Consider the following 12,444-nt stretch of genomic DNA (forward strand, 5'->3'; position numbering starts at 1 on the left):
CCAAAAATTTAGTTGATCTGCGCCCGTGAGTCCGTTGGCAGCATCGTAAAGCGCAATTTGACTAACAAAAAGATCATTCTTTTGTATTTGGTGGGATTGCCGTGGTATTAATCACAAATAGTATATGGAGAAAGGTAAAACCCTTGACAGTAAAGGATACAACGAGATGCTAGTGCATGTTCAGTAGTCTTAACCACAGTCTTTTCATTCAAAATAGTTCAGTAGTCTTTTCATTCAAAGCTGAACTCAGATAATGTGCCGAGGTTGAACTACCAGTAATAGGCGACTTTAGCGCTCGCCCGCTAGAATTTAGAGAGGAACTGAGTGCTAGAATTGGGTTAGGCTCTTTGAATATAGCAAAGCCACGAGGTGGCAGATAGCAGATGCCTTCGTGGAGGAAGTTTCTGAAGGCTTAGTTTAGTTTATAGCAAAGCTCCCCATACACGTTACACACGGGGAAGATTATGAAAACGCCCATGTAGCCAGCCCGTTCGCCTTGATTCAAACCCAGGTCGGAACTACCAGTGTTCAGCGATTTAACCGCTTGGGCGCGGGTGAGCCTAATTGCTGAAGGAAACTGGCTCGTATTCATGTTGCACAACAGGAAAACAAACCATGCAGCCAGCTGGTTCGCCTGGGATCGAACCGAAACAAGGTCTAACTTCCAGTAATCAATATTCTTAACCACTCAGCCACTGGCGGCGCGTGGCAGAAGTAAGAGCCACAGATATTGTAGTGAGCAGCAAAAACCTCTAATACTGGCTCTGGTTACTAGTAGGATTATATATTGGTAATCATCCAATCTACAGCAATGAAATTTCGGAGCATAATTGTGAAGTTAAATACGACACTCCGATAAACGTGATAAAGATGGAAAAATTTTTAAAAAAGGAAACTTACTATGCAAATACATGTATTCATTAGCAAACATTTTATAAAATTTATTCTTAATTTAGCATTTATGAATTCTCAGAGAATTATCTCATCGGATTATTTTTTTCTCCTCTGGTAATCCAATATAATTGAGTAAATTTATGTGCTGTTAATATCTTTGCCTGTTATGTACATAGTTTTTTTTTCGTTCAAAGTTAGATAAAACTGAACGTACGTTACACTGAAATTACTTTGTCTAGAAAGTAAGCCGCTTGGATAGAAACAGATGTGGGGTTTCATTTTTAGAAGACATGAGATCACTTTCTGTAAAGTAATGTTATAAAATTTTGAATTTGAAATAATCGTACTTCGTTTTTAGTAGCGCAAAATGATAAAGATTTAATGAGAATATAGCAAAGCATCTTTTTAGAAACGCTGTTATAATTTTGCTATTTTATTTTTTTATGGTAGGTCAAGGAAAAAGGCAGGCTGCTAAATACGGTAACAGCACATTGCTCTGTTTCATATATAGTGAATCCGCTCTGAAATGAGGCACAAAGCAGTAAAGTAGCTGAACACCAGTAGCTCGGCCCGACTGGCTGCGCTTTCGTGGTTTTACCCTGTGTAACGTGCATAGGAGTCAATTCCCCTTAGAAAGTCTTCCACGAAGGCATCCTTTTCCTTAGGCAGATAGATCGTACCGGTGTTTATGTTATCAACAGTACTGGTTATTTTCAAAAATGATCATCCTAGAAAGATGATTGCCAAAAAGTATTCACTTCGCTTATTTATACGTTATGCATGAATATACTCTTTTTAGTCAATCTAACATATATAAATTACTAATGCTTAAAACAAATTCAATTTTCAATATTCTGTTTCCTATTTGTTCCTGTTCAATGAAACAAATTCATTCACAGCAAATCCAAATGCGTCGCTACAGGAAGATGATAAACCAGCTCAGTACGTAATTACAGTTGCATCCGGAAAAGAGTACATATACATATAAATATATAATATATATATATACGATATACAATATATATATATAAATATTATCGTTTTTTAGGATGTATCTATAATATGTATCATTTTACTTTAGTAAAATATAATATTCAATTTTGTAATTTAGGAATTTCTTCCCCCTTATCATGTATTATCAGCTTGTACTTTACCCCTTCAATTATCAGCTGTATTTTATAAACCTGAAACATAGAAACGCAATTTGATTTTATGCATTTCAGTATCAAGTGAAATCTTGAAACTGATTGTTCATTATAACACTTTATGTAGTTTTCATTCAAAGCGGATCTCAGATAATGTGCCGTGTACTAGAAAAATTTGATAATGATTTATCCACTTTTGAAATAAAAAAATAATAGTTAGGAGTGTTATACGATTTTATAATACAAGTAAAAAATATATATAAAGCTTTGGAAAGTGCTAACACATATTTATGGAATATTATGGATGGATAAGTAAATGGAATATTATGTGCATGCTATTTATGTATACACATATCATCAAGTATAAATTCATTTATATATAATTTTTATGTCGCGATGAAATTACCGAAATGCTTAAAAATCTAGTTATTTTTAAAAACTGTTTTCTTCCGCAGAATAACGGCAAATTATGAAACATTACGCAACATTGAAAAGCGTGATGAACAAATTTTGCGAAAAGTAATAGCGACTGCTGCACGTATCTCATAGATATCTTTCATTCAACACAAAAGTGAAAAAGTTCTATTCCTGTTCAAAACATACCCTGCAGTCTGAGTCACAGACGGAAGAAATGACAGCAGGTCCTTTTGTTCAACTGAGGGGATGTGTTTAAGTGTTTTATGGCTTACTCACTTTCCCGCCAAACGAGTACAAAGAAAGGGAAGCGTCGTTGCCATAGTAACCGGGCTGTAGGTAGTCTTACAGATTTGAGTCTTTAGCGCTCAACGTTCGTAGCACCATCTGTTATTAAAAATCGACATGAGAAAGGGGTATTAAACGCTCTTAAGTGGTTTGAGGGGCCTTCATGGCTGAAGAAAAATAGTGAATGTAGACCAACTGACAAATTTGGAAGTCAGCCTAAAGAAGTAGACATAGAAAGGAAAAAAAAGACTAAAATGTTGACTTTTTAATTCAATGAGAGATACACCTCTCTGGCATCTAAACATACCAAATTGTGACAAATTAGTTAGTGTTTGCTGGGGTTTTAAGGTTTGTAAATAATTGTTGGCAAACTCATGCCATGTATAAAAACCCTCAATTTCTTCTTCTGAAAATAGTCCGATTCATTTAGTAAGTTATTATTTACCCGATAAAATATCCTTGAATTTTGTTATGTAAAGCTAATGTTTAAAGAATAAGAACTAAGAAGATGATTAAGAATCATGCCTGTATCCAATATTGTTACCAAATAAATGTGAATTTACTAGGTTGTTGATCAAATTTGTACATATGAAAAACTGTCATGCTGGAATTCAAATAATAAATTAAATACTCTGATTAGCCAAAATTTTTCTCAGTTTACTATGAGAAAAATTTTGGCTAATCAGAGTTATAAAAAATTAGGAATATTTTATATTATTGCATGACATGTAAGTATTTTAAAATTAAATTTATATCAAACAAACCTACACCTTTGCCACCAGATCGAGTTGGTTCAAATCCTGCGAACGGGCTGGCTGCATGGGCGTTTTTGTGGTTTTCCCCATGTATAATGTGTATACCAGCCAGTTTCCCTTAGAAAGTCCTCCTTCCCTTAAGGCAGATAGCCCTCGAGTGCTTTGCTGTAGCCCTCGAGTGCTTTGCTGTAATCTATTAAAACCAAAACTAAACCAGATCGAGTTGCAGATCTTGTAGCTTTTGAAGCTGCTGGAATTAATTTGGCTGGGCCTTCGTTTTTTGAAAACTGGGGGAAAGATGTAGACAGTGTTGTTACGTGGGGTTTCAAACCATTTATCTAGAAGTAGTAAGTTCTCTATCTTCAGATGCATTTTTGTTGGCCTTTAGGCAGTTTATCGCTAAAGGAGGAAAGTCAAACACAATTCACGGCGATAACAAAACCAATTTCAGAGGGATATTTAATGATCTTTCTAAATTAAATACAGTCAAAATTTTTAGAGAAACCTTCACATATCAAATAATTTGGAAATTTATGGAGGTTGCAGAGAAAGTCTGAAGAATTGCTAAAATGTACTTTAGATGAATCTGCATTCATTCAGAAAGAACTGAAAGTGGTGATCTGTGACTGTGAATCAATCATTAATTGTAAATTAAATCCAGTCAAAATTTCTAGAGAAACCTTCACATATAAAATAATTTGGAAATTTATGGAGGTTGCTGGGAAAGTCTGGCTTGCATTGTAAAAGAATTGCTAAAATGTAATTTGGGTTTTTTCATAAAAAAAAACATATGATATAAACAAAAACTTCACATTTGGTACTTAAAACCAGTACAGTCAAAAGTCTTTAATTCGGACTCGTCGGGACTTCGGCAATTCTGGATTATCGTTTTTTTTTTTTTATTATTATTATAGATCATCAGTTTAAATCTGATAAGATGGCATGCAGAAATTATAAAATTAAAAATATGAAACCGTAATTTAAGAAATAAAAAGCAATTATGATCTAAAAGGTATCAAAATTTACAAAAAAAAACTTTATTTGTTTACTTTATTAAACATTTCTTTCAATGTGCACATGCGTAAAGCATACATTACGAATATTCGAAATTAGAAAATTGCAACCAGAAAACTATTTGATGTGTATTCGTGATATTTATAATGACGAGGAATTTGATTTAAATCATATCAAAGACGGAGTACATCGAGATGAAATACTACATTTAATATGGAATTATACGCCGAATAAAATAAAAACATCTGCCCTGAAGATAAGAATAGCGCTGACAGATCAACTTCCAGTTCATTCCGCGCCGGCGAATCAGGATGATGAGACATGATAGCAAAGTAAATTCTTAAATTAATGTCTCTTTACAAATTTATCATCTTTATTTACTGGTTTTTTACAAAATTTTAAACAACATTAAAATGTTTATGTCTTTAAAATTTTAAAAAAAAAAATCTTAGAACTAACATTTGTTAAATTTTTTTATGTGTATACTGTATGTTGTCGCTAATAAGGTCTGCTTGACGAAATTTGCGCCGGCGAAACGGAAAAGTACCCAATAATCTTTTAGATAGTTATTTACTATTGTTGCATTTTTTCTTATTCTTCTGACACCAGTTGTTACGTTATTTTCTTCCTTCACGTTCGTATGGGGCTCATGTGGATTTGGAGTGAATAACGACGACACTTGATGAAGAAGTATTGAAACACACTTTATTGGCCAGTATTGTCAGGACAGCTCCAAAATACATTTTACGGTCGTCGATGAACTACTATAAATAAGCTGGAACAATCAGCGACACAGCCTTAACACTGTCAGGCAATAACGGTGGAGACAGCTTCCTGCAAAGCACCAGAGTACAGCTCCCGAGTCTGCTTGGTCGTTCTCGGAACTCCAAGTACTCTCGAGACTCTCCTCGCTACAACTCGTGATGCACTCGACAACACACGAGCACAGCTCCCGACTCTTTGGTTCAGTCATTCCCAGAGCTCAACACGCTCTTTCGACGATGCACTAACCGCGATACACTAAGAGAGTCCTTTGGTGCACTCAGCGACCCAATCGGCACTCGTTGCCCGGCTGTCAACTTGATAGACTCCGCATAGACAAGGCACACTCTCCGAGACACACTCAATACCAACTCGTACTCTAGACAAGGCACACACACTCGCCCTCTCGATGAAGCACACTCTCTGAGACACACTGACTGCCGACCAGCAGGGTTTATATAGCTTTTGACTGGTGTTCAAGAACATTCTGGGCTAAACCGGTAAGAATTCATTCCAGATGGTTCTCCTGCCGTCCATGCTATATCGCCAATTTTGTCGCTAAATGGACGATTTCTCGCAAAATGTGGCTACACTGCTTTCCCTTGCCATTTTATGGCAACACTAAAAGTGCTTTGCGGGGAAGCTCTCTTACTGCACTTGGACATCTCGTAACACTGCCCCCTCCCAAGGACTGCACGTCCCGGACAGTACAACCTTTGGTCAGAAGTCAAATTCGATACAAACAAAACATAATAAAACAAATTAATAACATAACTAAAGAAACAAATATTTACACTATATACAAGTTATATACACAAATTAAACACATCACAATTTCAAATAATACAAATTAAAATTCTGAATGAATTTCAGTCTCAGTCTTTTCATTATTTATACCCGTGTCAACTTTTCCACTGCAGTTCTCAGATGCATTTCTGTTTTGGATATCACAGTCTGAAGATATAGTCCTTTCAGACTTTTCATCCACAGGGAGGTGTAAAACAGTGCGTTCACCACTCTGTAGTTCATTCGCAGCATGCGTACAGTTTATCTCGTTATTTTCAGCAATTGGTACATGCTCATTTTCCTCTATTTCCTGAAAACCAGTTCCAATGTTTGCATTAGAGTCGCTAACGAAACCCGATTCTTCACAAACACAAGTATTCTCGCTTAAAATCAAGTTCGTGTCTATACAACTTGTATTAGGAGACACATACTCAGTTTGTGAAATGGGAGAATCTTCTTGCAATACTGGTGCACTCTGCATAAACTTCGCGTCAGCTTCTTCCATCTCTGCATCACACGCATTTTCAGATAGTTCAATTCTTGCTAACTGCAACTTCGTAATTTCACTATCAGTTTCGACGAACTTAACAGTCGCATTTTCACTTTCTTCCACTTCCAATTCAGGCACTTGAGAATCAAAAGCTTCTTTCGCATCTTTTATTTCTTCATGTTTTCGTTCTGCTTCTTTAATCCCATTAAATGTTTCATCCTTCATTTCTTGATCCTTCTCAGACAGTTCATTAGCTACTTCCTTCATATCCACATCGTCTTTTATGGCTCCATTTTCTTCTGTAAGCTCCACTTTTGCCTGTTGGAGTTCCTCTCGCACCTTTTCTTGGACGCCATTATCTCTTCTTGTCGGCCTTTCTTCTCTTCTAGTCCAGCTTTGATCTCAGCTGTCATCTCTTTATATCCAGCTTTTATCTCATCGTACCCAGATTCCATCTTTTCTTGGAATTCAGCAAAGGCAGTCACGAGTTCTCTTAATAGATCTTCCATTGGTCTTGTCAATGGCATTCACCCTCAAACCCCACTCCTGACACCAGTTGTTACGTTATTTTCTTCCTTCTTAACGTTAAGATACGGGTTCGTGTGGATTTGGAGTGAATAACGATGACACTTGATGAAGTATCGAAACACACTTTATTAGTCAGTATTGTCAGATCAGCTCCAAAACACGTTTTACAGTCGTCTATGAACTACTACAAACACGCTGGAACAATCAGCGACACAGCCTTCACACTGTTAGGCAATAATAGTTGAGACAAGCTTCCTGCAAAGCACCCGACTCTGCTTTCCGGAGTACAGCTCCCAACTCTGCTTGGTCGTTCTCGGAACTCCACATACTCTAGAGACTCTCCACGCTACAACTCGCAATGCACTCGACGACACACAGAGCACATCTCCTGACTTTCGGTCCAGTCGTTTCCGGAGCTTAACACGCTCTCTCGACGATGCACTAACCGTGATGCTCTACGAGACTCTTTTGGTGCACTCGACGACCCACTCGGCCGGCTGTCAATGCGATCGCTTCCGCAGGAATTGACTCGCTAGACGAGACACACTCACTCGATGAGAGACGCACACTCTTGATGCTACTACAGACTGTGGACCAGCAAGGTTTACATAGCTTTCGGCTTGTGTTCAGGAACATTTTGAGCTAAACCAGTAAGAACTCATTTCAGAAGGTTCTCAAACCGTCCATGGTATATTGCCAATTTTGTCGCCAAATGGGCGATTTCTCGCCAAATAGGGCAATCCTGAAACTGCTTTGCGGGAAAGCCATCTCAACGCGCCTTTACATTTCGTAACAATATTTATTTTCTTTTTTGTTGGCTCTGATAAGGATAAATTTAAAACTTTCATTTTAAGAAAATGCAACCTGTGACTATTTTTTAGATAATTATTGCTTATATTTGTGAATTTGTGTTTTAGTGTATTTCAACTTAAATCTGAAGTATTTAAGCATATTAAAATAAAAAAACTTTCTTTTCTATCTCTTAAATTGTATATGAAATAATTCTTTAATAAATTATGATAATAATGTGAATAAATCAGAAATATCACTTCATCCGGCTTTTATCTTGGCGAAGAAGTCCATCTAAGTCTTTGGTTCCTCCGCCATGGCTTTCCTCTGCAGGCGGGTTACTGGCATTCACTCGCAAATCCCACTTCTGACACCAATTGTTGCATTTTTTCTTATTCTTCTGACACCAGTTGTTACATTATTTTCTTCCTTCACGTTCGTACGGGTTTTGTGTTGATTTGGAGTGAATAATGACGACACTTGATGAAGAAGTATCGAAACACACTTTATTGGCCAGTATTGTCACGACAGCTCCAAAACACGCTTTACAGTCGTCGATGAAATACTATAAATACACTGGAACAATCAGCAACACACTGTCAGGCAATAACGGTGGAGACAGCTTCCTGCAAAACACAAGAGTACAGCTCCTGACTCTGCTTGGTCGTTCTCGGAACTCCACGTACTCTTGAGACTCTCCACGCTACAACTCGATCAATACACAATGCACTCGATGACACAGCACAGCTCCCGACTCTTTGGTTCAGTCCTTCCCGGAGCTCAACATGCTCTCTCGATGATGCACTAACCACGATACACTAAGAGAGTCCTTCAGTGCACTCAGCGACCCACTCGGCACTCGTTGCCCGGCTGTCAACTTGATTGACTCCGCACAGCTCGCTAGACGAGGCACACTCGATACTAACTCACACTCTAGACGAGGCACACCACTCACCCTCTCGATGAAGCACACTCTCTGAGACACACTGACTGGCAACCAGCAGGGTTTATACAGCTTTTGACTGGTGTTCAAGAACATTCTGGGCTAAACCGGTAAGAATTCGTTCCAGAAGGTTCTCCTTCCGTCCATGGTATATCGGCAATTTTGTCACCAAATGGGCAATTTCTCGCCAAATACGGCTACCCTGCTTTCCCTTGTCATTTTTTGGCAACCCTGAGACTGCTTTGTAGGGAAGCTCTCTTACCGCGCCTGGACATTTCGTAACACTATTATACTTCCTTTCTTGTGTTAGGGTTGCCGCAATTATTTTTGGAAGCAGTGGCATCAACAATAGTTTGGCAATTTTTTATGGCCCTCAAAACGGAATAGTACCGTTATTTATTTTAAGTATATTATTAAAATTTAATTTTCTTTAATTAAAAAACAAATAAATTAAATGTTATTCAACTGCCAGTAAAATACAATTTTTAATAAAAAGAAGAGGATAAACATTTGATTACGTTAATCTAAATTTAGCAAAACCAAATTTTACACATGGCAAATTATACCCAATAAAATATAATCCAAATTTCCTGTTACAGACTTTTCTGTTTATTAAAACAAATTAGATATTGTTTATTAGTAATCAACTGAAAATGATACTTTATACTTAAAACTTATTCCTACTTCAGATGAAACTGATGGAAGGTCAGCTGGCCACATAAGATTTTTTAGAAAAGACTTTAGGTTTATCCGTAAAGAAGTTATCAAGGTGTTATTTGAAAATCTCCAAAGAAGTGAACTACGGTTCATTTAGAGAATTCTGAAGTGGCCTGAACAGATGAAAATATAAAAGAGAAATATCTAGTGAATATTGATGGGGAGGGACAAAATATCCCAGTCACTCAACAAGTTTGACAATGATCAAAATTTGAGGCCGATTATTATGACGCTGGATGACACGACTACTGGTTAGTTCTAGGTGCTATGTTTGGATTTCTTCTTTTAAAACTAGTATTTGGAAAGAGCATTTTTTCACATTTATTATCAGATTTCGTGACAACAATTTATAGGTTTCAGTTCCTTTGCTGTTCTACCGTACAAAAATCCTTACTTTTTGGCTTAGTCCATGAACTTTTTCTTGTACGGCATCCAATTCTTATCATCCAGTAATAAGCTTTTTTAAAAAAGAAGTTCCTTTATTTTGTTTTAGCAAAGAATCACACGCCAACACTCGAGCTATTTTGCTTATGTTAAAATACAGGTATCCACAAGTTGTAGCACTTTATGTACCAGTTTTTTTTTTTTTCTTTTTTTTTCCCAAATGATCACATACTGTACTGTTTGGAATATTTAATCAGTCTGATACTTCCTGAATGCATTCCTACTACTAACGTGGATTTTCAGAAATAGCTTCTTTTAACAGGTCCTTGATTACAGAAGATGGCCATCCTTGCAGGATTTCCCTTAGTTTATTAACCAGTTATTTTAATTTTGATATCTTTCCTCAATTCTCTATTTTCCCTCATATTTCCTCGCAAGAATGCTAATTAAGCGGGTGGAAGATAGTATTTAAATGGTTGGAAATGAATAGTTTAGACTCTGATTTAGCTAGTGTAATGTACGTTTGCTATTTTGTCCTCCAGCTGTAAACTTAGCATTCTGGCGATTTAGTTGTAGCAGCTACGCATTCTGGCTGTTAAGTTAGTCTATCACCCAGTAGGTTGCCGAGTCAGTCTGTTACGTTAAATTGTGAAACTTTATCTTTTAAATTTATTGTTAATTTTACCTTAAGTTTTCAACACAAGTAGTCCATGATTTTGTGGGCATGAAGTCCGTTCTTTTCTGTGCCCCCTGTATTATCACCAAGTTGTTGTTTCATTTATAAACAAGTTGTTTATTTTTGCCAACTTGTTGTTTCATTTATGGTTACCTGAGTAGTTGAATGCTATGGAAACCCTATTATGATGTAATCAATTGCGTGCTGCCGTAAATTTTGAATGACAGGGAAAAGATTTACAAGGGCTTGTGGTGTGTGATAGTTAGGAAGTATATTGCTTGTTTTGTGGTTTAGATGGCAAAAAGGCCGAATGTTGCAATATTAATTTGAATTTCCGTACGATTTAAAACGAAAGGGGAAAAGTGCATTACTTGATTGGCATGTAAATGAAGGTTTACTCGTAGCCATTATAAGTATCCTGTTTGTAGAAAGGAAATGCGTATGGTTGAACGCCGGAGGATATTTTCGACTCTTACTTTTGTGAATTCATGCGGTAGCGCTGATATACGGATTCTAGTTCACATCATTTTAAAAAGTTTTTGGATGCTGTTAAGGAATTTTATGAGCCACAGTCTGAAAGACTCGGAAATTTCTAAATAAGGTAAATGGATATTTGCTTTGTGTAGGGCTTCGATGCATAAGATGAATTTCCTTTTTTATGCTATTTTATTGTTTGATTTAAAATTCAGTTTATTGAGATTATGTATTTTTTGTTTGGCTTTACAGTAGAATCGGGTGCCTCTTTGACTTTTTAAGTGAAAATAAATCGACGTGTGCATGAAAAAACTCAATGGAGTGCTTAATGCCAAGTTTGTGCAATTCTCTGATTTTTTTTTTTTTTTTAAGTAAAAGTAGGTTGATATGTACATGGATACAGAGTTTGTACAATTCTGTGACTTGTTATTTTGTCTTTGTGTAGCGCCGACACGAAGACAAAATAACAAGTCAAACTACACAAACTCGGTATCCATGTACTGCCAGAAATCTCCAATTTTCGCCAAGGGTACCTGTAAATATATTTTTAGCCTGAAAACTTGTATTTTCAACATGACTGCTTAAAATATGCCTCCATGTATTTATTTATTTTCAGTTTTACTGTTTAGACATATACTCTAAATTTGTATTTAAAATTTTTTTGGTTAAAACCTGCATTCTAACTTGTATTTTCAATTTTAACTGCTTTTCCCGGGTTAAACTTGTATTTTCAATATTACTCCTTAAAATACGCCTCCACTTACTTAAGTACTTTCAATTTTGCTATTTAAACATACATTCAATTCCCCCCCCCCTGGTTAAAACGTGCTTTCTAACTTGTAATTTCAATTTAAACTGCTTTTTCATGGCTTGGCAACATTTTTCGGTCTCTAAGCCAAAAAATCGCCAATGGGGTCATATACTCAAGATGTTCCAATTCAATTTTTATAAATGAGTTAAATTAGGTAGATATTTTTTTATACTCCTTATTGGCCAAACCCACTTTAAAATGTACAGATACTTGACAGTTGTTTTGCCAGATGCATAAAAACTCAACAACATTAGCTTCAGCATTTAAAAAGCAATAAATAAAAGCTCATACCTAAAGAAACTAAATGAGATACCAAAACTATTATGTAATTACAGAGTAAAAGCAACAGACTGATGTACGAATAAGGAGGAGGGGTGGAAATAGATCCAACATGACCTAAACAAATAATTTCACAATTTATGTTCGAAGCTATTACAACAGTTTTGGATTACACTGAAATATGAAATCACATATGGCTACACATAAAGCATTACTTTATTACGTTGCATTTCCACTTATTTACTGAATTTTTCTAAAAAGACAGCACATCACCATAAGCAATAAAAACTCACTG

General features: G+C 36.3%; 1 protein-coding gene across 1 annotated transcript in view; it reads right to left on the bottom strand.

Moving 5' to 3' along the window:
• The window catches only part of LOC118193108 (uncharacterized), a 159,334-nt gene that overhangs the window by 145,668 nt on the left and 1,222 nt on the right, over nt 1-12,444 (bottom strand). The window lies entirely within an intron of this gene.

Source organism: Stegodyphus dumicola, chromosome X1, assembly GCF_044657685.1.
Source record: "Stegodyphus dumicola isolate Sdum_Otavi_A_Nest chromosome X1, ASM4465768v1".
Lineage (NCBI taxonomy): Eukaryota > Metazoa > Arthropoda > Arachnida > Araneae > Eresidae > Stegodyphus > Stegodyphus dumicola.